Here is a 27,828-nt window from a genome sequence, read left to right as displayed (position 1 = left end):
GAGGAATTTCAACTAGGTCGATTTCTGCATTTCCTGCAAGCAGGAGTAAATATGGGCCTAAAACTGGGCTCCATTAAGGTACAGATCTCGGCTCTGTCGATTTTCTTTCAAAAAGAACTAGCTTCAGTACCTGAAGTTCAGACATTTGTTAAAGGAGTGCTGCATATTCAGCCCCCGTTTGTGCCCCCTGTGGCACCTTGGGATCTCAACGTGGTGTTGAGTTTCTTAAAATCACATTGGTTTGAACCACTAAAAACCGTGGATCTGAAATATCTCACGTGGAAGGTGGTTATGTTATTGGCCTTGGCTTCTGCCAGGCGAGTATCAGAATTGGCGGCTTTGTCCTGTAAAAGCCCTTATCTGATTTTCCATATGGATAGGGCAGAATTGAGGACTCGTCCCCAGTTTCTCCCAAAGGTGGTGTCAGCGTTTCACCTGAACCAGCCTATTGTGGTGCCTGCGGCTACTAGGGACTTGGAGGACTCCAAGTTGCTAGACGTTGTCAGGGCACTGAAAATATATGTTTCCAGAACGGCTACAGTCAGAAAATCTGACTCGCTGTTTATCCTATATGCACCCAACAAGCTGGGTGCTCCTGCTTCTAAGCACACTATTGCTCGTTGGATTTGTAATACAATTCAGCTTGCACATTCTGTGGCAGGCCTGCCACAGCCAAAATCTGTCAATGCCCATTCCACAAGGAAGGTGGGCTCATCTTGGGCGGCTGCCCGAGGGGTCTCGGCTTTACAACTTTGCCGAGCTGCTACTTGGTCAGGGGCAAACACATTTGCAAAATTCTATAAATTTGATACCCTGGCTGAGGAGGACCTGGAGTTCTCTCATTCGGTGTTGCAGAGTCATCCGCACTCTCCCGCCCGTTTGGGAGCTTTGGTATAATCCCCATGGTCCTTACGGAGTTCCCAGCATCCACTAGGACGTCAGAGAAAATAAGAATTTACTCACCGGTAATTCTATTTCTCGTAGTCCGTAGTGGATGCTGGGCGCCCATCCCAAGTGCGGTTTATCTGCAATACTTGTACATAGTTACTGTTAACTAAATCGGGTTATTGTTGAGCCATCTGTTGAGAGGCTCTGTTGTTTCATACTGTTAACTGGGTTTCATATCACGAGTTGTACGGTGTGATTGGTGTGGCTGGTATGAGTCTTACCCGGGATTCAAAATCCTTCCTTATTGTGTACGCTCGTCCGGGCACAGTATCCTAACTGAGGCTTGGAGGAGGGTCATAGTGGGAGGAGCCAGTGCACACCAGGTAGTCTAAGATCTTTCTAGAGTGCCTAGCCTCCTTCGGAGCCCGCTATTCCCCATGGTCCTTACGGAGTTCCCAGCATCCACTACGGACTACGAGAAATAGAATTACCGGTGAGTAAATTCTTATTTTTTTCTATTTTTCTGGTGTTTTGAAGCTGATTTTATTTATTGAAATAACCAGTTCTCTTTATTGGGCACGCATATTGAGCAGTACTTTTACAGAGCATATTTGGTGATTCATATCAGTCCCTATCACAGTGGAGATTACAATCTATATTCTTCCCTAAAACATGTACACACATACAGTACATATACTAGTTTTAATTTTTGTATCAGAATTCAATTACCGACCTGTATGTTTTTGGATTGTGGGAGGAAACCAGAACCCCCAGAGGAAACCCAGGCAAGTGCCAGGAGAACATACAAACTCCATACAGTAATGGAGTAGTTTCTATGCTTATGATGTATTCAAATATTGCATCATGAATTTGGCCAAATTTATCACATCCCATCCACATCTGAGATACAGATTGTGGTAAATATGCCCCATGACACAGAATAAACTGACTGTCCATCTCAGCTTTGGTTATAGAGGGAAATTCAGCGTGATGGCTGCGATGATGTTTGTATTTTATAATGGCTGGGCAAATGAGACATCAGGTGGGCCCTATTACTGGGTGGGTGTGGCCACCAAAGGGGGCATGTTCCTATGGTATGTATGTTCCTATGGTATATATATATACTCACAAATTCCACCATGTTCATAATATCCCAAACCATTCACATTTTATCATGATGATACCTCATGATGATACCCTTTTAGCAAATATGCTACGTTCTAAAAAAAATCTGTACTATTTTCTAAAAATTGTAGGTTTATATTAATGTAGAAATTACAAGATGTACATATATCTGCTTAGCACAAACCAGCATTCCCTTATCTGTATCTGCCTTACATTCACAGGACCGTTATCAATTAGCAAAATGACTGAATGATTTTCCTGTTTGCTAGCTTTCAAAGGAATGTTTTTCCCCAAGTATAATTGTATATATTTTGCATCAATTATAAAAGAGTTTAATAGTACCCACCGGATTTGTTTGATTTCAATAGACGCTTGTTGTTTTTTCCGTAAAGAAATTTGAAACAAATTGTCTTACTGTGCCCATTTCCTTTTTATTCTAAAAATAAACCATGTTAAGTTGGAAAGAAAGCTTGCCTTACAGTAACCGAAAGGCTTGCGCAAAGTCAGCCATATTGTTGGATAAACAATTTTGCCTGTTTTACCGGTTTCATTTATTTTGGATAAAATGCATCTTCTTCAGCGAAGGCAAAATTAAGTACTAAAAGTTGTAGTATTGCAAAGAACGCATTCAAATTTAGTTTTTTACAGAAGTAACATGATGTTATGGGCCTAATTCTGCGGCACACAGATAGCCGATGATTTAAGTCTGTGCATGTGTCCCAGTCGTACAGCTCATGTGTAGGTCTGTAGGTTTAAGGAGTGAATTAGATGAAGAACATGTATTTAAACTAGAGATGAGAGGTTCAGATTCCCTGGAATCCGAATCGCTCCGAACTTCTGGAATCCGAGTCTGCCCGGGTGTTCCCACCAGACTCGGATTCCAGATTGAGGAAAAATGTCATCCTCCCAGTGTCGAATTCTCGCGGTTTCGGATATTATGTAAGGATCCGCTGTGGTGACTCGGTACCATTTCACTCTGTCTCAGCACGTAGATATATGCTGCGCTATGCTCTACTGATTCAAGTGGCGGTGTCCAGGGACTTCAGACTCCAGACTGTGCAAGGCACGCTGCTGTATGCTGCACTGTGCTCTGCTGGTTCAAGTGGCTGTGGTGTTGTGTCCAGACTCAATAAGTGGCTGCTATGTCCAGACTCAATACTAGTGGCTGGGCTGTGTCCGTTAAGTGGCTTTTCTGCGTCCATCCAGTCCAGTGTCCTTCCGATCCAGTGCTGCCAACATATCTGTCCAGTGTCCATCCGCTCCAGGGCTGCCGATGCACCTGTCCACTGTCCATCCACTTCAGTGCTGCCGACCTACCTGTCCTGTGTCCATCCACTCCAGTGCTGCTGATGCACCTGTCCAGTGTACATCTGCTCCAGTGCTGTCGATGTACCTGTCCAGTGTCCATCTGCTCCAGTGTAGACAATGCACTTTTTCAGTGCCCATCTACTCCAGTGTAAAAAAAGTTTTAAAAAATGTAAACAAGTTTTAAAAAGTTTTACAAAATAAAAAAACTTTAAAGTCTAGAAAAGTAAAAAAATTAAAAGAAGCAATTGCCCCCCCCACCCCCACCCCTACCATATCGTACAAGTACTGTGGACTCCGCAGTGTTCACATAGGCGGTATGAATCCGCAGTGTCATTTGTGAATAAAGTTTAAACAAACGTTTAAAAAAAGTTTTTTTGTGCTGTACCCCACAATGTACAAGTACTGTGACTCTGCAGGCCGCACCACACTATGTATTCCCACTATGTATTCATAACGTACATGTACTGTGACACCGCAGGCCGTACCCCACTGTGTATCCATAACATACAAGTACTGTTACTCTGCAGTCCGCACCCCACTCTGTAGAAGCTGATTGGTAGAAATAGCCAACTTCTCCTCTTGCCCACTTCTCCACTCTTTACGTTGCTTGATTCATCTCCCACTGTGGGGGTCATTCAGACCTGATCACATGCTGGCTTTTTTTGCAGCGCTGCGATCAGGTCAGAACTGCGCATGTGTATGCACCGCAATGTGCAGGTGCGTTGAATGGGTACAAAGTGGATCGTTGCTGTGTGATGGGTTTTACGAAGAATCCATTCGCACAGCCGATCGCAAGGAGATTGACTGGAAGAAGGCGTTTGTGGGTGGCAACTGACCATTTTCTGGGAGTGTTTGGAAAAACGCAGGCGTGTCCAAGCGTTTGCAGGGCGGGTGTCTGACGTCAATTCCAGCCCCGGACAGGCTAAGGTGATTGCAGCGGCTGAGTAGGTTCTGGGCAACTCAGAAACTACACAAAGTTTAGTTGTACCGCTCGGCTGCACATGCGAACGCACACTTGCACAGCTAAAATTCACTCCCCTGTAGGCGGAGACTATCTGATCGCAGGACTGCAAAAAACTGCTGTCGAGCGATCAGGTCTGAATTACCGCCTGTGTCTTTAAGCTTCTCTTCCATAGTCACTGAAATGAATTTAAATCCATGCTAATACAATGCAAATGATCTGTGATTTCTCCAGATATTGTGATTATTAAGACAAGGAACAAGTGTTCTCAAACACTAGCAACATCTAAGTGTTTCAGCACTTTGATTTAAGGATGAAAGTCTTGTGTTATTTCTCATCGTCAGAAACAATGACTTCCAGATACTAAACTATGAGCTTTGAATAATGAATCAAAAGCTGCCACATAACACCACGTGTGGACTTCCATTATACAGTATGTACTGAGAGTATTATTTATTAATACACGTCAGTGAACTTTGTCCATTGACTTTTCTGTAACTAATATCTGTATTAATGGAGTGTTCAGAAAACAGAACTCCGCACCTTAGTATCAGAAGCCTCTGGTCACATGACCCTCCTTTTCAGCAGATGTCCCACTTTCTCTGAGCCCCAAATGGTCCTAGTAGCAGAGGATTTCTCTATAAGCTTTATGGCAGGCCTGTCCAACCTGCGGCCCTCCAGCTGTTGAGAAACTACACATCCCAGCATGCCCTGACACAGTTTTAGCATTCTCTAACAGCAAAACTGTGTCAGGGCATGCTGGGATATGTAGTTTCACAACAGCTGGAGGGCCGCAGGTTGGACATGCCTGCTTTATGGTATGAGATATTACTATACTCTGCTGTGCAATGACATCTCCTCTGCTTAAACCACACTCCCAAACTAATTAATCCGCAACCACTGTGTTACTCACCATGTGGCACAATTACCTCATAAATAGCATGTAATGTGGTCATGTCTGTAGTACATTCAAGCAGGAGGGCAGTTGATCAGTAGCACTCACGTCTGTGGACTGAGTAAACCCAACGATTAGTATATTGTGGTGAATGGCAAGAGGAATACATTTCCATATATTGCTCAATAAATAACATAAAAATATTATGCATGTTAGATGCCACCTCATTGTTCCATGGACTGTATAAAAGCCTGAGGGGGAGATTTATCAAAGTTTGGAGAGAGATAAAGTACCAACCAATGAGCTCTTAACTGCTATGTTACAGGCTGTGTTTGAAAAATAAGTTAGAAGCTGATTGGTTGATACTTTTATCTCTCGCTCTATTTTATCTCTCTCCACGCTTTGATTAGTCTCTCCATGAAGCTTAATACTTTCATACAGTCTTTAAACTTCTCAGTGTACTCCAAAATCCTTTTAAAATATAATAAGGGGTGTCACTGGCATATCTAAAATGGTACAATGGGTGCAGGGTGTGCGGTCTACATGGGTCCCTGAGCCAAGGTGTGCCCACACCTGGACACTTTCAGTATGCTTACCTTATGCCAGCATAACTGGAAAATGGCACCAGTATCATTTTCATAGAGATGTGCACAGATGGCTCCATGTTCCCGAATGCACAATGGGCTCTGGCACAGTGTCACAGTTTTTACTACACAATCACATGCGCTGGCGCAAGGGGAGGGGCAGCGCAGACACTGCACACTGGCCCCTTCCTGTCATAAGATGTCCCTGAGAGGCGTGCATTACCTCATATAGGGTGATAATGTACTAATCCTTGGAGAGTGATAAAGTGCAGAGCGATAAAGTACCAACCAATCAGCTCCTGTCATTTAAAAAAAAATAGCCTGTAACATGGCAACTAGGAGATGATTGACTGGTACCATATCTCCATCCACTTTATCTCTTTCCAATACAATACTACTGTATAAGTGATATCAATATCATATAATCAGTATATAAATAATATATAATATATATATATAATAATAATAATAATATATAATCAGTATATAAACTCCAGTAAATGATAACTCTAGAAATAGTGACTTTGATGTCATCACTTTGGATATTAGTATGCTTCTTCATAAATGAAAATACAATGTAAATATATATATATATATATATATATATATATATATGAGAGAGACCATTTAAAGTGAGATGGTTGCATGTACGATCATCAAGCAAAGGAAATATAATATATAATGAATAGGTATAGAACATATGTGATGCACCTAATTTGCTTTGAGGTAATCTCCTGCCTCTATTTCTGCTCATTGTGATTTGCTGTGAATATCCTCTGGGTGATAGTTAAGGAAACAGATGCTAGGAATTGCTGTCCTTAGTTCCTGGGAGGAGATGTGAGTCACACATTAAACCCAGGTTCTCCTTTGTACTTGCACATGCAACGGGTGTTGGAATGATCCGGGACTGCTGCCTGGTTTCCAATATCTCACCGCCTGTTTCCTGTACCCTACCATGTAAATTTCCAGCTATCACAGTGTTTCCCTACAATATGTGCTTACAGGATGTCTTCTGTAACACAAATGCACATCATCCATTACTGTTAGCTAAGAAATAGCACAAAGAAGTTGGATTCATTTATTGTAACAACCGTCACATTTCTTTGGAAAATTTTATTTTTTTCAGCAACTAATGTGGCCCGCATTAGCTCCCCCCTCCTCCCGCATATATGCAAGCGCATTGCAAGACGGCTGTGCTCTCCCATGTTTAGGGTTGCCCTCTGCCTACGCAGCTTAGCAGCTAAGGTAGACGATGGGCCGCCACGTTTCAGGTCGCAGCCCTGCAAACGGTCCGGACACGCTGAAACGCTGACGCGACGCTCCCTTACGCCCCACGAACGCCTCTGCCTGTCAATCAGACAGAGGTGTTCGCACATGCATGTGAGATGCTGTTGCATTCCACTGTATGCGCACGCGCGGTGCGGCTTCTACACATGCGCACACTGCACAGGGCTTCAGCATGCAAACGCCGTCAGAGCAGCATTCCATGCTGAATTAGGCCCTATATCTAAACCTTGAATCCATTGTAAAGTGACACAATTCCTTACATAGGAGGCTGCTAATGTGCATAAAGTGTTTCTATATAGGCAGTCACAGTATATTAATAACACAATATTCCCCAATAGACTCTACAAGTAGTAGCTGTCTATATAACATAATGTAAGGTCAATTTACTAAAGCTTTGACTACAGAGAATTGGTGAGGTTGCCCATAGCAACCAATAAGATGCTGTCTATATTTTTTTTTAAGGCTATAGAGAAATGATAGACAGCATCTGATTGGTTGCTATGGGCAACATCCCCAATTCTCAGTATAAAAGGCTTAAGTAAATTAACGCCTATGAGTGGTATGTTATTAATAGTTTCTAGTAAACCGTTGAGGAATACGGACTCATGTACGAAAAACAAATGAATTCATTAGAGGATGAATGGTAATTGCTGACTGGTTGTTATGGTTGCACAATAGAAAATAATAACCACACTTTTAAGAAAATGCAGAATCGAATACTTTGCTTTAAATAAATAAATTAAAAAATAAAACACAATACTGGCCACACAGATGTGTATAAAATAATATAACACAGGTAAACTGTAATATATGGCATGAATGTTACACAGCACTGCCAGTCACTTATTGTCTTGAAAAGGTCACGGGTATATAGTTCTACAATTGATTTAACATGTTTTGCATTGTGTGTGTCTGGCTTACAGTGTAATATTTTAAGGTAATAGTAGATTTCTGCTCATCTGGGATTAACTTTATAATCAAAGTACAGACATAAACATCCTCCACTGCAGCAGCAATGACCTCTACAATAAAAAGGCATCCCAACAATAACATTATTATTTCCCAACAGCTGCTTTTAGGATGTGTTCTGATGAAAGGTCTGGATCCCTGAATAAAATGGTTAAACAGCAGACAGTTACATGCAGGAAGCTGTGCAGAATGTGGTATGAAGAGCAGTTCAACAGTGACATCTAGAGGCCAAAAAAATGGTCAGGTCACCATGGCTTTCATTCCAGTCCCTCAGACAGGAGGAGGTGGGGGTAGCAGTAGCAGGCATCCTATTTAATAAAAATGTTGCAGGCAGCAGGGCATGTGCTATACGCTAGCAACCAAGATATTGGCTTTCATTAGACTGACGATACTAGACTGTGATATGATATAATACCTAATTCTTGTTTCTGTATGCTATTAAAACTTTATTTAGTATCCTGAGGGGTATTTTATTGCAAATTTAAATCTGATTAGTTGTGAAGGGTGCGAGTTGCCGTTGCCACAGCGTTTCACTGCCGGCAACGGCACTCATTGTGGCCTGAATCGGTAAAATTTGCTTGCAGCCATATGGGGCAGCGAGCACTTTTCTGCGAGTTCAGGCTGCCGTAAAGTGTAGCTGCTGCAGCGATCACTCACGAGTGTGAGAATTGGCATATAATTAGAATGACCCCTTTGAATACTCTTGCTATATACATAGAATTATTATTATTATTATTATTATTATTATTATCTAATTAGCTGTTAACAGTTAATTACACCATTGCTCTGTGCACAGTTCTTTATTTCATCATCCGAAATCCCTGTTTGAATTTGATTAGAATAGATACAGGGCCATAAATAGACAATGTCCCATGTCTGCTGCATCTGGCTAGCAGGGTTTCTGTAATAGCACATTGCAGGCAATGCATCCATTGGTAGCACCCAGGCAGTGCCGTATATCCAGGTGCTGCTGGCCCTGCCCCCTCGGCACGACATCATGATGTCACGTGCTCAGGGGGCGGGGCTGGTGCAGCATGCAGTACTGCCCTGTTACAGCACTGCATAGATACATCGCAATTGACAGTATTTGTGTTTGCAGCAAAAGGAATTAATTAATTAATAACACAGCTTCATGAAAAAAATGAGTCTGTTCCATGTTATTTGGTATATGCTAAGTATACAGCATAACATGCAATAGTTTGATGCTCTATTCAAATCATTACCGTGCAAGTAGAATTTTTTTTCTTAGTGGTACTGATAGTTAAAATGGGTGTGGTCATGTGTCATAGGGGGTGTGGTCATACAAAACTAGGGGAGTTGCTACTTGACAATAGGGACATGGCCACATTATTCCACACACCGTAATGCCCCTTACACATTATGCCAAACACCGTAATGCCCATTACACATTATGCCACGCAATGTAATGCTTATTACACATTATGCCACACACCGTAATGCTCATCACACATCATGCCACACAACGTAATGCCTTATATATTATACCACACACCGTAATGCCTATTACATATTATGCCACACACAGTTATGCCACTGACACCATTTTATGTCCCACATACAAAAATGCCCCTTATAAATTATGCCCCAGTGGAGGGCTAATGGTACTGCGTACCACCACCATATTTCTTAATGGTACTTTATACCACCCCGTACCACCCTACTTTCAGCCCTGACCTTATAGCTAATATTCATATATACTGTAGACTTCCCATAATAATATTTTGGTGTGGATGAATATAAACATCTATGGGTCCACGCCATGAGCCTGCTGAATATGCATTATTAGGACTTATGTTACCATAGTAACTGGTACATATATCGTAACAGTGAACACAATGATTCCTGGATTTCTTAAAGGGGTATTAACCAAATACATTACTAAATCTGAAATTAGTCTTTATTTGTCTTATCACAATAAATTAGACACTGGAGCTCACGTCTGATAGAATTCACTTTCAAGCCTCGGATAGGCCTATGATGACCAACATATGTATTTTTCATAATAGGCAGCAGCATTTCTCAAGCATGGCCTATAGAATGCAAATACTGGTACCATTGTGACTAAGGCAATAAATAATACAGGTCTCATGGAAAATGCAGAAAAATAGGAACACTTGTGCCTCATAACTGAGCGCCTCATACCTGACACTCTATGGGGTCATTTCAACCCTATGGGACTGCTAACTAACCTGCATGATGTAGGTGTGAAGCACAGACAATGTAGAGGCTATCACACCAGAGGGAACGCCTGTGCTATCTCAAAACTGCTTGGTTGCTAATGGCTACTTCACCACTTCTACACTTTGAATTAGACATGCACTATATACAGAAATACGAGATACAATGAACCTCTGAGGAAGCTCCCCCTGTGGTAAGAAACTAGTCAGGCCGCAGCTGATATACTGCACTACTCTGGCACTTTGCTACTAATGCTACTAAAGATGATTTTGATTTGTAAAGACAGCTCCTTGTTGTGCATGGAAACAAGGTGAGCGCTTTGGGTGTGATTGTGTATGTACAGAACTGCAAACTACATGCTTGCCTTATCCTCATCCCCTTTACAGGGTCATTCGTATCGCGTCAGATCTGCTACTTCATGCCAGGGCCGTAACTAGACTTTTTGGTGCCCTGTGCCAGAGAGAGAATTGCCCCCCCCCTCCCCCCCTCTCCCATTTTTTCAATAGGGATATAAGGCGCATGATCCCAGAGAAAGCCACATGCATGCACTTAACGTGAGAGCTATTCAGTTACAATAGCCTTTATTAAATAACACATTTCAATATACTGCCATACCCAGAAATAGTTAGAATTCTCTATCTTAGAATTATCAATATTTCTATATAAGGGCAGATAGCTCAATGGATAGATTGTCTGACTGCAATGCCACAGGCAATGGGTTTGAAACCCATGTATGTCAGCATCTTGAAATGTAATAAAGGACAGTGTGACTGAATAAATCCCAAGTTGAGTTCATGAATGCTGTATAGGTATAAGCGACAGAAGGGGCCAGGGTAGGAGATGGGTGGTCAGGAGATGCTGGGCTTCAAAAAGGAAGAAGCTGGAAGTGAAAGTAATTAAAACAGATAATTGACAAGTGCAGCCAACAGCGGGGCGCTGTTGGCTGCACTTGTCAATTATCTGTTTTAATTACTTTCACTTCCAGCTTCTCCCTTTTTGAACTGTACTGTGCCCCCTCCGCACACACCTAGTTACGGTTCTGCCTCATGCACAAAGGACCAGTTTTCGGTACTTTGTGCAGAACCCGTTTTGCGTTTGCGCGAATGAGTCCTGCATGTAGGAAGCAGGACGGCAGCAGATTGTCAGTGATTAATAGTCTGCTGCCATTTGGGGGGCGGGGAAGGGGAGGCGATGTCCTCTGTTTCCCAAAACATAGGCGTGTCGATGCCCTTTAGGGGGAGGGAAGAGGCCAGGGATCTCCGTTGTTGGATGGAGATTTCCGAGCCTCTGCGACGGTCAGCTTGCGTGTCTTCATGTGTGCCGCTAGCCATCCAATGGTGAATGAGTGATCCAATGTCTGCGTACTATGACGCAGGTCGTATCACTACTGCAGCAGGAGATGTCTGCTTGTAATAGTTGCCTCCTGCTGCATCACTATACAGAGCTATCACTGCTGCTTCCAAGGAAGTGATAGCAACTCCAACCGCATCTGAATTACCCCCATAGCCACAAATATCGTGAGGGGGGATATGAGATAACATCAGCTATACTGCTAATGTGCAAGCAACTACAAAGCTTATTTACAGTGAGCCTTTGAGCTGTAACCTGGATTTAAACAAACATCCCAATTTTATATAAAGCAACATTTCTAAAAGGTGGCAATCTGCACATGAACTGTAGCAAACCAATTAAGCATTAGATTTTATCTGTCCAGAGCAAGTTAGGCAAATAAAGCAAATGACAGTTTGGGTGTTATCATTTTGGTGCAGATTTGAAAATTGTTATTATAATTGGGTGTATGCACTACAATGTATTATAGTATTGCCCACCCATCTAATGCTCTGCGTGACTGTCCACCAGGGGGCGTGCCAAGAAGAGGAGTCACAGTGAAGCTACAGCACACATGTATGGTACCAAGATTTATGATTACCGTGGGTCTTGCTGTGTACCACGCCTCTGTGTGTAGTAGAATTCTCTGTCACATGACGTGCTGCTGAAAATACAAAAATGGAGCACAGGCATGGCTCGAGGCTCAGTGTTAGTAAATAACTTTAAATGCTACAACGGCAATGGGCATTCATAGAGAGCACTGCTTGTAAATGATGTTTCTTTTATAGATAGATAGATAGATAGATAGATAGATAGATAGATAGATAGATAGATAGATAGATAGATAGATAGATAGATATTCTGTACAGACAACAGTTGTGATTGAATCCCACTGTCTCTGAATTGCTGAAACTTGCACCTTCAGGCGATAATTCATTTTACACAATCTAAAATACTATCCCTTTTCTTTCTATGGGAAATGACAAAGGCACAATAAGGTAAAGAAGAGAATGGTGTGAAGCTAAAAATGTATTACATTTACACACAGGGCTGTCTTAACAGCACTGTAGGCCCTGGGCAAAGCAATGCACTGGGGACCCTACCCGCTTAATTCACGGTAATAAATGTAAAAAAAATATCATAATTTAGCCCCCCTGCAGTCCTGCACGTCACTCCACATGGTTCCATACAGTAAATGGCTGTCAGCACTCTGATTGGTGGACAGCTCCAGCCATCCTCCAATCAGGATGCTGACAGCCATTCACTGTCTGGTTGCAGGCTGGTAGAAAATGCTGTCTGGCCGCTCTGATTGTGTGTAATTCACAATCAGAGCAGCCAGGCAGCATTCTCTAACTGCTTCCCAAAAAGCTCAGGAGATACCAACCCGCCATTGCTGGAAGGCCCCTAGAATCGTGGGACCCTTGAGCAGCTGCCCAGTGCGCCCATAAGTTAAGATAGCCTTGTTTACGTACCATAAGCATCATCATGTGCAAAATCAGGGAGTTGAATTGGCCCCTTAGGATCTGAGCTCTGATGACACTGCCAGAGGAGGAGATGTGCCAAGTATTTCTAACCAGTTTCCTGTACCCACTGGCTCCTCCAAATATGCCTTGGTGGTAATAGTGTGCCATCAGCCCTTTGTATGTACGGCTTTGTCATCACTCCCAGCATTAGAGACTGCTTGTGCCAAAAAAAAGGGTTCAAAAAGATATATAGTGGCAGCCTTCATCAGCCAATGTCCACGTTCATCAGTGCCAACGGATACAACATTATACAAACTGAGCGACATATATAAAACAAAAAATGACAGTATTCTACAGCACACCAAACACATATTAGCTATTCATTTTATAATTGCACCATTATAGTCTGACCCTGACTGCTTGCTATGTGCTAGAACACATGCTTCTAGCTACCTGTGCTTAGGTTTCCTGAGTACCCCACTGTATGTTTAGCCAATGTACCATATGGTTTTAGTTTTTTTTTTACTATTTTAACACAACCGTAGCACGCCTGACTGACCAAGTACTATATACTGTGTGTCCATGTGTGGGACATTAACTGCTAAGGATCAGCTAGCATTGCACTAATTTAGAACAGGGTGTATTATTTAACAATTAATCAGAGGCTATATTATTGAGAGAACTTGCTGCAAGACAGAACAGGACAGGGACGGCCAGGGGAGATCACCCTGCACAGCCGCCGCAGGGTCACAACTCATTCCACGATTGGCACTTATGATGCTGATAGAAGAAAGTCATGAAGAGTAAACTGAACGTGCAGAATAGGGTGATGTAGTGCCAGCAAAGGCATGGCACCCTCCTTGCAGTATTGACCTGCAAATTGTTGTGTGTATATGACTTTATACAGCACTAGGCTGAACCCCTGTGCCTTCCAGCGCATGAGCAAAATACCACGCAGAGAAGTGTGAAGCAAAACATACCTCACGACTATCCAACCAGTTGGAACAACATGTTACCCTCGCCCGCCTATTTCTGCAGCTTTCACTACCAGCGGCTGGTGTCTTTAGACCAGTTACCCAATTGCTGCTTGGTCAGATTCTAGAATGTTGAACAACAGCTGGTTACTATTCACCTCCCGGAAAGCCCGCAGTGAAATCTCCTTCCCTTCAACGAGACCCAACAAAAATCAAAATAACCATCATTTAATAAACGGGAGTTATTCCAACCAACCAGAACCGACATTACATTAATTACATTTATTTTTAATAACTAGGCATATATCGATGACCTATTTTGCAGCAGCTTGTTTCCTATGGGATGGTCTACACAGACAATTTTGTTGTCACTATGGGTGAGATGCTATAACCTAAAAAATTTGGTCAAAGTGCAATTTTCTGAGGTTTGCAGCAATCCTCTTCTATCCGCTGCGGACTATCGGCACTGCAGTCCCCATAGAATACCATGGGGCTCTGATGTGCTGGTATCCATCAAGCTTTGGAAAGTGAAACTTTCCAGAGCTTGACCCTGATAGGCAATGCCATTTATAGATGGCGTTGCCTATAGAAGTCTGTGGGCTTCTTGGCGCAGGAGATCTCCCAGGTCATAAACCAGGATGTCCTTTGTTCGCAAGGTACAGCTCTTTATGGAAGAGTTATCCGGGGAGGTAAGTAGTCATGCGCACTGGTGGTAATAAACACCAGCATGCATGCGATAGTGGGCGGGATGTATCGCATAGTATACCAAATAGACATTTGATAAATCCCGCCCACAGGTGCATAATTAATCATGCATATGGAGTTAATAAATGCCGGTATGCATTCCATAAGGGGAGGATTGAATTGAAAATGCGATACATGATAGATCTCGCCCTATGAACCCTGACCATCGCTTTTCTCTGCACAATACCGCAAATTGTAATTGTGCTGCATAAATGTCAAGCAATTAATTCCGTCCATTGACTAGAATGGGGTGAGTCGATTGTACGCAATTCAGGGCAGGAAATGTTGCTTTACCTTGTGTGATGAGATTTTATGAAGATACATTTTAGACAATTAAGGCTCAGATTCACCAAGCCTTGGAGAGTGATAAATTGCACAGTGATAGGTAGGGGTCCTGTCTCTTTTGTCAGTCCCGGGCCCCACAATTTCTGATGGCAGCCCTGCACACATATATGTTATATATACAGTAGATACATAAAGTCTTTCCTGGATAATATGGCCAGCTATACAGATTGTAACCATTACCACGGGTCTACTAGGTTCTACCGACGCTTGGGATCCCGGCGCCCAGCATACCGGTGCCAGGATCCTGACCGCCGGCATGCCGGCAGCAGGTGAGCACAAAAGAGCCCCTTGTGGGCTTGCTGCGGGCACGGTGGTGCGCTACGCTATTTATTCTCCCTCCAGGGGTGTCGTGGACACCCCAAGAGTGAGAATAATTGTCAGTATGCCGGCTGTCAGGATCTTGACGTTGGTATGCAGGATCCCGACAGCCGGCATATCGAATGCCTTCCATTACCACACAAAAGGCATTTAGTAGAGTGTAATGATGCTTTCTGCATATAGCATAAAGATATTACACATAACATGGAAATTATATACACATTCTGATCAAGGTACACGTGTTGTGTCACAACTGTACGTACAATGCTAAAAGTATTTTTACATGGTTATGTACAAGTATATTATTTCCTATTATCTTGTATCAAGTTTATTATTATTATTATTATTATTATTATTTAATCATATGTTGCCTATATTCTCTACACCATTCTTCCTAATCACTGGGCAATGGGGGTGATTCAGACCTGATCGTATATGTGCTAAATTTAGTACATCTACGATCAGTTTCTCTGAAATGCGGGGGAATGCCCAGCACAGGGCTAGTCCGCCCCGCATGTCAGGCCCATTCCCCCCCCCCACACACACACTCACGGGTGCTAAAGCATCGCACTGGCTGCGCTGGCAGGCGGCTGCCCACCATGACCTGGGTCACAGCGGCTACGTGACGTCACACACAATGGTCCGGACATGCCTGCATTGTCCAGACCGCGCTCCACCAACAGCGTTCTAGTGCTGTTGCCACACGCCCTCCCGCCCCACGACCGACTCTGCCTGTCAATCAGGTCTGTCAGGCAGAGGCAATCGCACCAGAGAGATGCTTTTAGCATCGCACAGGGACTTACCGGGTGCACACTGCGTGGGCACACTCCACAAAAGCCTTCATATTGCGTTCGCTGCCTTTGCAGCGATCGCCTCTGAATAATCCCCAATGTTTCTAGCCCGTCAGAAACATTAGTTTAGGAAATGTATTGTTTGCTGAAACCTGCTCTTTATATCATGTACTTACTAACATTATTATTGAGATTTACTTATTTTGTACTTGCATATTCTGTAGTGGTTTAAGGGGGTCATTCCGACCTGATCGCACGCTAGGATTTTTCGCTGCACTGCGATCAGGTCACTACTGCACATGTGTAGGCTCCGCAATGCACAGGCGCATTGTATGGGTACAAAGCGGATCGTTGCTGAGTGATGGATTTAACGAAGATTCCATTCGCACAGCCGATCGCAAGGAAATTGACAGGAAGAGGGCGTTTGTGGGTGTCAAATGACCGTTTTCTGGGAGTGGTAAGGAAAACGCAGGCGTGTCCAAGCATTTGCAGGGCGGGTGTCTGACGTCAATTCCGGGAACAGACAGGCTGAAGTGATCGCAGCGGTTGAGTAAGTTCTGAGCTACTCAGAAACTGCACAAAACTTTTTTGTACCGCTCGGCTGCACATGCGATCGCACACTTGCAAAGAGAACATACACTCCCCAATAGGCGGCGACTATCTGTTTGCAGCGCTGCAAAAAATAGCCAGCGAGCGAACAACTCGGAATGACCACCTAAGTTGGAGACAAACATAAATCAAATGAGTCAAAGTTCTTAGAAAGCTGTGAGCCTAAAGGCAAGGACAATTTTTTAAACTCTTCTGCATTTTTATTCAGAATTATACACACTTTTTCAGTGGAATTTGGCCTTCTGTCATTTTATATTTGTCTGGAGTTTACCCAACACTTTTATTCTTACTAAATTTACTCTAAATATAACTGAAACATGCCACAGAGCAGAGTGAACGTCTTCCCAGCATTATGGGGGGTACTCACGGAGCGATAATCTAAGCAATCTTACTAGATTGCTTAGATTTTAAGCATGATCTGTCCGTGTGTACCCCCCACAGCGATAGCGATGCGCGGTCCCGCGCGTCGCTATCGCTGGTGCTAGATTGGCCTGCATGCCGGCTCAATCTAGCGGTTCACTCAGCACACATCTCTCCCTAGATTTCCCCGTATATATGGCCCTTTAGAGATTCTGCAAGATACACAATTTGCAGAAACAGTACTGAATGGTTCTCTATGAAATGGCCAAGTAAAATCAATTAGGGTTAGGGTCAGTCTGCAGCTAGGGTCATCACCATATTGGACTACTGTAATCTCCTCCTATCTGGCCTCTCTGACAATGGGCTTAATTCAGAGTTGATCGCAGCAGCAAATTTGTTAGCAGTTGGGCAAAACCATGTGCACTGCAGGGGTGGCAGATATAACATGTGCGGAGAGAGTTAGATTTGGGTGGGGTGTGTTCAAACTGAAATCTAAATTGCAGTGTAAAAATAAAGCAGCCAGTATTTACCCTGCACAGAAACAATATAACCCACACAAATCTAACTCTCTCTGCATATGTTATATCTGTCCCACTGTGCAGTGCACATGGTTTTGCCCAACTGCTAACAAATTTCCTGCTGCGATCAACTCTGAATTACCCCCAATATCCTCTGTCTACTCCCCTCAATGCTGCAGCCCGACTCATCTACCTCTCCAAACGTACTACGTCCGCCTCCCCTCTCTTACGTGCCCTATACTGACTCACCTTCCACTTCAGAATCCCAAATTAAAGCTTCTCATAGTCACATATAAGGCCTCACTCATTCCTCTACCATTTACATCTTTGACCTTATCTCTCTTTACACTCCAGCCTGTCCTCTTCCACCCATAAATGTAGGCCCCATCTCCTACAAATTGATATTTTCTTCCTATTCCTGCCTTCAAGATTGTGCACATTCTGTTCCCTACCTCTGGAATTCTCTACCTCTCCCTCTCAGATTCTCCACCTCTCTATAAATCTTCAAACGGTTTCTCAAGACCCACTTCTTCATCAAACCCAGCTGTCTCTCATCCTAACTCTCTGTTCCACGCTCACTGTCCACGCCATCTGTGCAACTCTTGTCTGTCTGCCCCTTCCCTTTACAATGTAAGCTCTGACGAGCAGGGCCCTCTCACCTCATGTGCTTTTCCTTCTGTTACTTAGACCATCATCTACTCCATACTGCTTACATCAGTATATAGCCCTCTGCTTCGGCCACCCTGATGCTTACTTTAGTGTCGTGTCTGCTGATGCTGAAATGTTTATATACCTCATACTTGTCTTACATTGTCTTGAAGTCACTGTTTTTCTTGTTTTGCTCATTTGTTTATGTACTTTGTTAGGCGCTGCGGAACCCTTGTGGTCCAAATAAATTAAGAATAATAATAAGGGTTAGGTTTAAGCTGCAGCTAGTTTCAGGCTACAATTAGGGTTAGGCAGTAGTTAGGGCTAGGCTGCAGTTAGGGTCAGGCTGTAGTTAGGGTTAGGCTGTAGTTAGAGTAAAGCTGCAACTGGGTTTAGAGCTAGGCATCAGTTAGGGTTAGGGACAGTCTGCAGTTAGGGTTAGGTTGCAGTTAGGGTCATGCTGCAGTTAGGGTGCAGTTACGGTTAGGGTCAGTCTGCAGTTAGGATTAGGCTGCAGTTAGGGTTAGGATCGGGCTGCAGTTAGGGTTAGGCTGTAGTTAGGGTTAAGCTGCAACTGGGTTTAGAGCTAGGCTCCAGTTAGGGTTAGGGTCAGTCTGCAATTAGGGTAAGGCTGCCGTTAGGGTTAGGCTGCAGTTAGGGTCATGCTGCAGTTAGGATCAGTCTGCAGTTAGGGTCAAGCTGCAGTTAAGGTTAGGCTGTAGTTAGGGTTAAGCTGAAATAGGGTTTAGGGTCAGAGCTAGGCTGCAGTTAGCATTAGGAGTGGACCAGGTTGCAGTTTGGGTTAGGAAGCAATTAGGGCTAGGTTGCAGTTAGGGTAAGCCTGCAGTTAGGATTAGGGTCAGGCTGCAGTTAGGTAAGAGTCAGGCTGCAGTTAGGGTCAGGCTGCAGTTAGGGTTAGGCTGCAGTTAGGGTCTACCTGTAGTTAGGGTTATGGTCAAGCTGCAGTCAGGGTTAGGCTGCAATTAGGGCTAGGTCAGGCTGCAGTTAGTGTTAGGATCAGACTGCAGTTAGTGTTAGGGTCAGGCTGTAAGTAGGGTTTGGGCCAGGTTTCAGTTAGGGATAAGGTCAGGCTGTTGTTAGGATTAGGTTCAGGTTACAGTTAGGGTTAGTATCAAATATGTGTGCCAACATTCTGACTGTTGACATTCATAATATTAACTTACTGTACTTAACAGGTCAACATTTTGTCATTGTCAACATTGTGAATGTTGACTTTACAGACCACAGTCTGTTTATGAGTTTCCCTGCTTTTCATTGTAGTATATTACCGGTCATTCTTTATCTGCACAAGTGTCTAATCCAGAGGTTCCCAAACTGTGTGCCGTGGCTCCCTGGGGTGCCTCGGGACACTTGCAGGGGAGCCCTGGGTTGGTGGTCCAGGAGCAATTCAAATTATTCATGGTCAATATAATAGGCAAAACTAGTGCTGGTGGCTGCCAGTCATAAAATATGTGGCCAAACAGAAGCAAATCTTGTCCCTCACCACACAACTGACCCTAAGGATGACATATAAACACAATATACTTAATGGAATATTTCTTTCTAAATTCCTCAATAAGAAATTTTTGGCTTAGGGGTGCAGTGAAAAAAATTCTGATATTCTAGGGCGCCGTGATTCAAAAAAGTTTGGAAACCACTGGCCTAATCAATTTATAATATGTGTTTTTTAAGGCAAAATGCAAATGTTTCATATTTATTTTAAAGTATGTGCAAGTGTTAAGTTCCGTCATTGCTATGAAGTTTGTGTAAGTTAAGTCCAGACGCTTCCCTGAACCCTCTAGAATACGCTTGTGATTTGGTTCAGTTACATATGGTAAGTAGAGAGAATAAGATAAGTAGCCTCTCAGTAGCCTAACACATTCACTTTGTATGTTGCTTTCTCTTTGCACTTGTTTTATATCAGAGCAAGGACATGTGTCCATTATTAATGTGTGTAAGATAACAGATTGATACACACTTGAAGACATAAACTGGCATACAATAAAATATACTTGGCATTTCCATGTGTCCTGATTTCCCCCTGGCACTCCTGATGGGTGTGATTAAACAGAATTAGTGTGAATTTGGTTCCAGGACTAGTAGTATGTGCTTGGAACAGAACAGAAACAGGGAAGGACTTATGCACTGAGCCAACTCCATATCATGTGGATGTGCCAGCTTTCTGTTTCAGCAATATCGGAACACATAGTAAATAAAGCCACAAACACCACAAAACACTGAAGCTCACACACAGTGGGTGTAATTAGGGTTACTAGTAGCCAGTTAAGTTTTGTATATAAAAAAAATATAGACGCTTAAAAGAGATAAAACAGCACAGATGTGAGTTTTTGTTGGAGTGTGTTATGCAGTTTATAGAACTAGCAACAAGGAAATGTTGCCCATTGATACTACTATAAAACCCACGTGCAGAGGTTCACAGCGAGACTGGATATTCTAGGAAGAAAGAGAACACTAATAACCAACACTAACAAATAACTATAGAAATAAAGGTGCTATTGTCCTGCAGGCATGTTAGTAGCACATCATAAGTATAGACCAAGAGGGTTATTCAGATTTGTTAGCAAAGCAAAAAAGCACACAAATGGGCAAAACCATGCTGCACTGCAGGTGGGGCAGATGTAACATGTGCAGAGAGAGTTAGATTGCGGTGGATTATATTGTTTCTGTGCATAATAAATACTGGCTGCTTTACACTGCAATTTGGATTTCAGTTTGATCACACCCACCCAAGTGCCATTAATACAGGTAACGAGTGGAGGATAGAAGAGCTTCTTAAATAAGAAGTAACAGGTCTGTGAGATCTAGAAATCATGCTGCTTGGTAGGTGTCCAAATATTTATTTTCCTCAAGAATATACAAGTAAATTGTTTAAAATTCATGCAATTTGATTTCCTGTTTTTTTTTGTTTTTTTTTTTCAGATTCTGTCTCTCGCAGTTGAAGTGTACCTATGATGGAAATTACAGACCTCTCTCATCTCTTTAAGTGGGTCAACTTGCACAATCGGTGGCTGTCCAAATACTTTTTTGCCCCACTGTATATATATTAGAGATGAGCGCCGGAAATTTTTCGGGTTTTGTGTTTTGGTTTTGGGTTCGGTTCCGCGGCCGTGTTTTGGGTTCGACCGCGTTTTGGCAAAACCTCACCGAATTTTTTTTGTCGGATTCGGGTGTGTTTTGGATTCGGGTGTTTTTTTTAAAAAACACTAAAAAACAGCTTAAATCATAGGCCCTCATTCCGAGTTGTTCGCTCGGTATTTTTCATCGCATCGCAGTGAAAATCCGCTTAGTACGCATGCGCAATGTTCGCACTGCGACTGCGCCAAGTAACTTTACTATGAAGAAAGTATTTTTACTCACGGCTTTTTCTTCGCTCCGGCGATCGTAATGTGATTGACAGGAAATGGGTGTTACTGGGCGGAAACACGGCGTTTCAGGGGCGTGTGGCTGAAAACGCTACCGTTTCCGGAAAAAATGCAGGAGTGGCCGGAGAAACGGTGGGAGTGCCTGGGCGAACGCTGGGTGTGTTTGTGACGTCAACCAGGAACGACAAGCACTGAACTGATCGCACAGGCAGAGTAAGTCTGGAGCTACTCTGAAACTGCTAAGTAGTTAGTAGTTAGTAATCGAATACATCGGTCGCAATTTTAAGAAGCTAAGATTCACTCCCAGTAGGCGGCGGCTTAGCGTGTGTAACTCTGCTGATCAACTCGGAATGAGGGCCATAGACTTTGGGGGTCATTTTGATCCCAAAGTATTATTAACCTCAAAAACCATAATTTACACTAATTTTCAGTCTATTCTGAATACCTCACACCTCACAATATTATTTTTAGTCCTAAAATTTGCACCTAGGTCGCTGGATGACTAAGCTAAGCGACCCTAGTGGCCGACACAAACACCGGGCCCATCTAGGAGTGGCACTGCAGTGTCACGCAGGATGTCCCTTCCAAAAAACCCTCCCCAAACAGCACATGACGCAAAGAAAAAAAGAGGCGCAATGAGGTAGCTGTGTGAGTAAGATAAGCGACCCTAGTGGCCGACACAAACACCGGGCCCATCTAGGAGTGTCACTGCAGTGTCACGCAGGATGTCCCTTCCAAAAAACCCTCCCCAAACAGCACATGACGCAAAGAAAAAAAGAGGCGCAATGAGGTAGCTGTGTGAGTAAGATAAGCGACCCTAGTGGCCGACACAAACACCGGGCCCATCTAGGAGTGGCACTGCAGTGTCACGCAGGATGTCCCTTCCAAAAAACCCTCCCCAAACAGCACATGACGCAAAGAAAAAAAGAGGCGCAATGAGGTAGCTGTGTGAGTAAGATAAGCGACCCTAGTGGCCGACACAAACACCGGGCCCATCTAGGAGTGGCACTGCAGTGTCACGCAGGATGTCCCTTCCAAAAAACCCTCCCCAAACAGCACATGACGCAAAGAAAAAAAGAGGCGCAATGAGGTAGCTGTGTGAGTAAGATAAGCGACCCTAGTGGCCGACACAAACACCGGGCCCATCTAGGAGTGTCACTGCAGTGTCACGCAGGATGTCCCTTCCAAAAAACCCTCCCCAAACAGCACATGACGCAAAGAAAAAAAGAGGCGCAATGAGGTAGCTGTGTGAGTAAGATAAGCGACCCTAGTGGCCGACACAAACACCGGGCCCATCTAGGAGTGGCACTGCAGTGTCACGCAGGATGTCCCTTCCAAAAAACCCTCCCCAAACAGCACATGACGCAAAGAAAAAAAGAGGCGCAATGAGGTAGCTGTGTGAGTAAGATAAGCGACCCTAGTGGCCGACACAAACACCGGGCCCATCTAGGAGTGGCACTGCAGTGTCACGCAGGATGTCCCTTCCAAAAAACCCTCCCCAAACAGCACATGACGCAAAGAAAAAAAGAGGCGCAATGAGGTAGCTGTGTGAGTAAGATAAGCGACCCTAGTGGCCGACACAAACACCGGGCCCATCTAGGAGTGGCACTGCAGTGTCACGCAGGATGTCCCTTCCAAAAAACCCTCCCCAAACAGCACATGACGCAAAGAGAAATTAAAGAAAAAAGAGGTGCAAGATGGAATTGTCCTTGGGCCCTCCCACCCACCCTTATGTTGTATAAACAGGACATGCACACTTTAACCAACCCATCATTTCAGTGACAGGGTCTGCCACACGACTGTGACTGAAATGACGGGTTGGTTTGGACCCCCACCAAAAAAGAAGCAATTAATCTCTCCTTGCACAAACTGGCTCTACAGAGGCAAGATGTCCACCTCATCATCATCCTCCGATATATCACCGTGTACATCCCCCTCCTCACAGATTATCAATTCGTCCCCACTGGAATCCACCATCTCAGCTCCCTGTGTACTTTGTGGAGGCAATTGCTGCTGGTCAATGTCTCCACGGAGGAATTGATTATAATTCATTTTAATGAACATCATCTTCTCCACATTTTCTGGATGTAACCTCGTACGCCGATTGCTGACAAGGTGAGCGGCGGCACTAAACACTCTTTCGGAGTACACACTTGTGGGAGGGCAACTTAGGTAGAATAAAGCCAGTTTGTGCAAGGGCCTCCAAATTGCCTCTTTTTCCTGCCAGTATAAGTACGGACTGTGTGACGTGCCTACTTGGATGCGGTCACTCATATAATCCTCCACCATTCTTTCAATGGTGAGAGAATCATATGCAGTGACAGTAGACGACATGTCCGTAATCGTTGTCAGGTCCTTCAGTCCGGACCAGATGTCAGCATCAGCAGTCGCTCCAGACTGCCCTGCATCACCGCCAGCGGGTGGGCTCGGAATTCTGAGCCTTTTCCTCGCACCCCCAGTTGCGGGAGAATGTGAAGGAGGAGATGTTGACAGGTCGCGTTCCGCTTGACTTGACAATTTTCTCACCAGCAGGTCTTTCAACCCCAGCAGACTTGTGTCTGCCGGAAAGAGAGATCCAAGGTAGGCTTTAAATCTAGGATCGAGCACGGTGGCCAAAATGTAGTGCTCTGATTTCAACAGATTGACCACCCGTGAATCCTTGTTAAGCGAATTAAGGGCTCCATCCACAAGTCCCACATGCCTAGCGGAATCGCTCCGTGTTAGCTCCTCCTTCAATGTCTCCAGCTTCTTCTGCAAAAGCCTGATGAGGGGAATGACCTGACTCAGGCTGGCAGTGTCTGAACTGACTTCACTTGTGGCAAGTTCAAAGGGCATCAGAACCTTGCACAACGTTGAAATCATTCTCCACTGCACTTGAGACAGGTGCATTCCACCTCCTATATCGTGCTCAATTGTATAGGCTTGAATGGCCTTTTGCTGCTCCTCCAACCTCTGAAGCATATAGAGGGTTGAATTCCACCTCGTTACCACTTCTTGCTTCAGATGATGGCAGGGCAGGTTTAGTAGTTTTTGGTGGTGCTCCAGTCTTCTGTACGTGGTGCCTGTACGCCGAAAGTGTCCCGCAATTCTTCTGGCCACCGACAGCATCTCTTGCACGCCCCTGTCGTTTTTTAAAAAATTCTGCACCACCAAATTCAAGGTATGTGCAAAACATGGGACGTGCTGGAATTTGCCCATATTTAATGCACACACAATATTGCTGGCGTTGTCCGATGCCACAAATCCACAGGAGAGTCCAATTGGGGTAAGCCATTCCGCGATGATCTTCCTCAGTTGCCGTAAGAGGTTTTCAGCTGTGTGCGTATTCTGGAAAGCGGTGATACAAAGCGTAGCCTGCCTAGGAAAGAGTTGGCGTTTGCGAGATGCTGCTACTGGTGCCGCCGCTGCTGTTCTTGCGGCGGGAGTCCATACATCTACCCAGTGGGCTGTCACAGTCATATAGTCCTGACCCTGCCCTGCTCCACTTGTCCACATGTCCGTGGTTAAGTGGACATTGGGTACAACTGCATTTTTTAGGACACTGGTGAGTCTTTTTCTGACGTCCATGTACATTCTCGGTATCGCCTGCCTAGAGAAGTGGAACCTAGATGGTATTTGGTAACGGGGGCACACTGCCTCAATAAATTGTCTAGTTCCCTGTGAACTAACGGCGGATACCGGACGCACGTCTAACACCAACATAGTTGTCAAGGCCTCAGTTATCCGCTTTGCAGCAGGATGACTGCTGTGATATTTCATCTTCCTCGCAAAGGACTGTTGGACAGTCAATTGCTTACTGGAAGTAGTACAAGTGGGCTTACGACTTCCCCTCTGGGATGACCATCGACTCCCAGCAGCAACAACAGCAGCGCCAGCAGCAGTAGGCGTTACACGCAAGGATGCATCGGAGGAATCCCAGGCAGGAGAGGACTCGTCAGAATTGCCAGTGACATGGCCTGCAGGACTATTGGCATTCCTGGGGAAGGAGGAAATTGACACTGAGGGAGTTGGTGGGGTGGTTTGCGTGAGCTTGGTTACAAGAGGAAGGGATTTACTGGTCAGTGGACTGCTTCCGCTGTCGCCCAAAGTTTTTGAACTTGTCACTGACTTATTATGAATGCGCTGCAGGTGACGTATAAGGGAGGATGTTCCGAGGTGGTTAACGTCCTTACCCCTACTTATTACAGCTTGACAAAGGCAACACACGGCTTGACACCTGTTGTCCGCTTTTCTGTTGAAATACCTCCACACTGAAGAGCTGATTTTTTTGGTATTTTCACCAGGCATGTCAACGGCCATATTCCTCCCACGGACAACAGGTGTCTCCCCGGGTGCCTGACTTAAACAAACCACCTCACCATCAGAATCCTCCTGGTCAATTTCCTCCCCAGCGCCAGCAACACCCATATCCTCCTCATCCTGGTGTACTTCAACACTGACATCTTCAATCTGACTATCAGGAACTGGACTGCGGGTGCTCCTTCCAGCACTTGCAGGGGGCGTGCAAATGGTGGAAGGCGCATGCTCTTCACGTCCAGTGTTGGGAAGGTCAGGCATCGCAACCGACACAATTGGACTCTCCTTGTGGATTTGGGATTTCGAAGAACGCACAGTTCTTTGCGGTGCTTTTGCCAGCTTGAGTCTTTTCAGTTTTCTAGCGAGAGGCTGAGCGCTTCCATCCTCATGTGAAGCTGAACCACTAGCCATGAAAATAGGCCAGGGCCTCAGCCGTTCCTTGCCACTCCGTGTGGTAAATGGCATATTGGCAAGTTTACGCTTCTCCTCCGACAATTTTATTTTAGGTTTTGGAGTCCTTTTTTTACTGATATTTGGTGTTTTGGATTTGACATGCTCTGTACTATGACATTGGGCATCGGCCTTGGCAGACGACGTTGCTGGCATTTCATCGTCTCGGCCATGACTAGTGGCAGCAGCTTCAGCACGAGGTGGAAGTGGATCTTGATCTTTCCCTAATTTTGGAACCTCAACATTTTTGTTCTCCATATTTTAATAGGCACAACTAAAAGGCACCTCAGGTAAACAATGGAGATGGATGGATACTAGTATACTTATGGATGGACTGCCGAGTGCCGACACAGAGGTAGCTACAGCCGTGGACTACCGTACTGTACTGTGTCTGCTGCTAATATAGACTGGATGATAATGAGATGTAGTATGTATAAAGAAGAAAGAAAAAAAAAACCACGGGTAGGTGGTATACAATTATGGATGGACTGCCGAGTGCCGACACAGAGGTAGCTACAGCCGTGGACTACCAAACTGTACTGTGTCTGCTGCTAATATAGACTGGATGATAATGAGATGTAGTATGTATGTATAAAGAAGAAAGAAAAAAAAACCACGGGTAGGTGGTATACAATTATGGATGGACTGCCGAGTGCCGACACAGAGGTAGCTACAGCCGTGAACTACCGTACTGTGTCTGCTGCTAATATAGACTGGTTGATAATGAGATGTAGTATGTATAAAGAAGAAAGAAAAAAAAACCACGGGTAGGTGGTATACAATTATGGATGGACTGCCGAGTGCCGACACAGAGGTAGCTACAGCCGTGGACTACCGTACTGTACTGTGTCTGCTGCTAATATAGACTGGATGATAATGAGATGTAGTATGTATAAAGAAGAAAGAAAAAAAAAACCACGGGTAGATGGTATACAATTATGGATGGACTGCCGAGTGCCGACACAGAGGTAGCTACAGCCGTGGACTACCGTACTGTACTGTGTCTGCTGCTAATATAGACTGGATGATAATGAGATGTAGTATGTATAAAGAAGAAAGAAAAAAAAAACCACGGGTAGGTGGTATACAATTATGGATGGACTGCCGAGTGCCGACACAGAGGTAGCTACAGCCGTGGACTACCGTACTGTACTGTGTCTGCTGCTAATATAGACTGGATGATAATGAGATGTAGTATGTATAAAGAAGAAAGAAAAAAAAACCACGGGTAGGTGGTATACAATTATGGATGGACTGCCGAGTGCCGACACAGAGGTAGCTACAGCCGTGGACTACCGTACTGTACTGTGTCTGCTGCTAATATAGACTGGTTGATAATGAGATGTAGTATGTATAAAGAAGAAAGAAAGAAAAAACCACGGGT

The sequence above is a fragment of the Pseudophryne corroboree genome, chromosome 7, assembly GCF_028390025.1.
Source record: "Pseudophryne corroboree isolate aPseCor3 chromosome 7, aPseCor3.hap2, whole genome shotgun sequence".
Lineage (NCBI taxonomy): Eukaryota > Metazoa > Chordata > Amphibia > Anura > Myobatrachidae > Pseudophryne > Pseudophryne corroboree.
Note: the sequence above shows the minus strand (reverse complement) of the source record.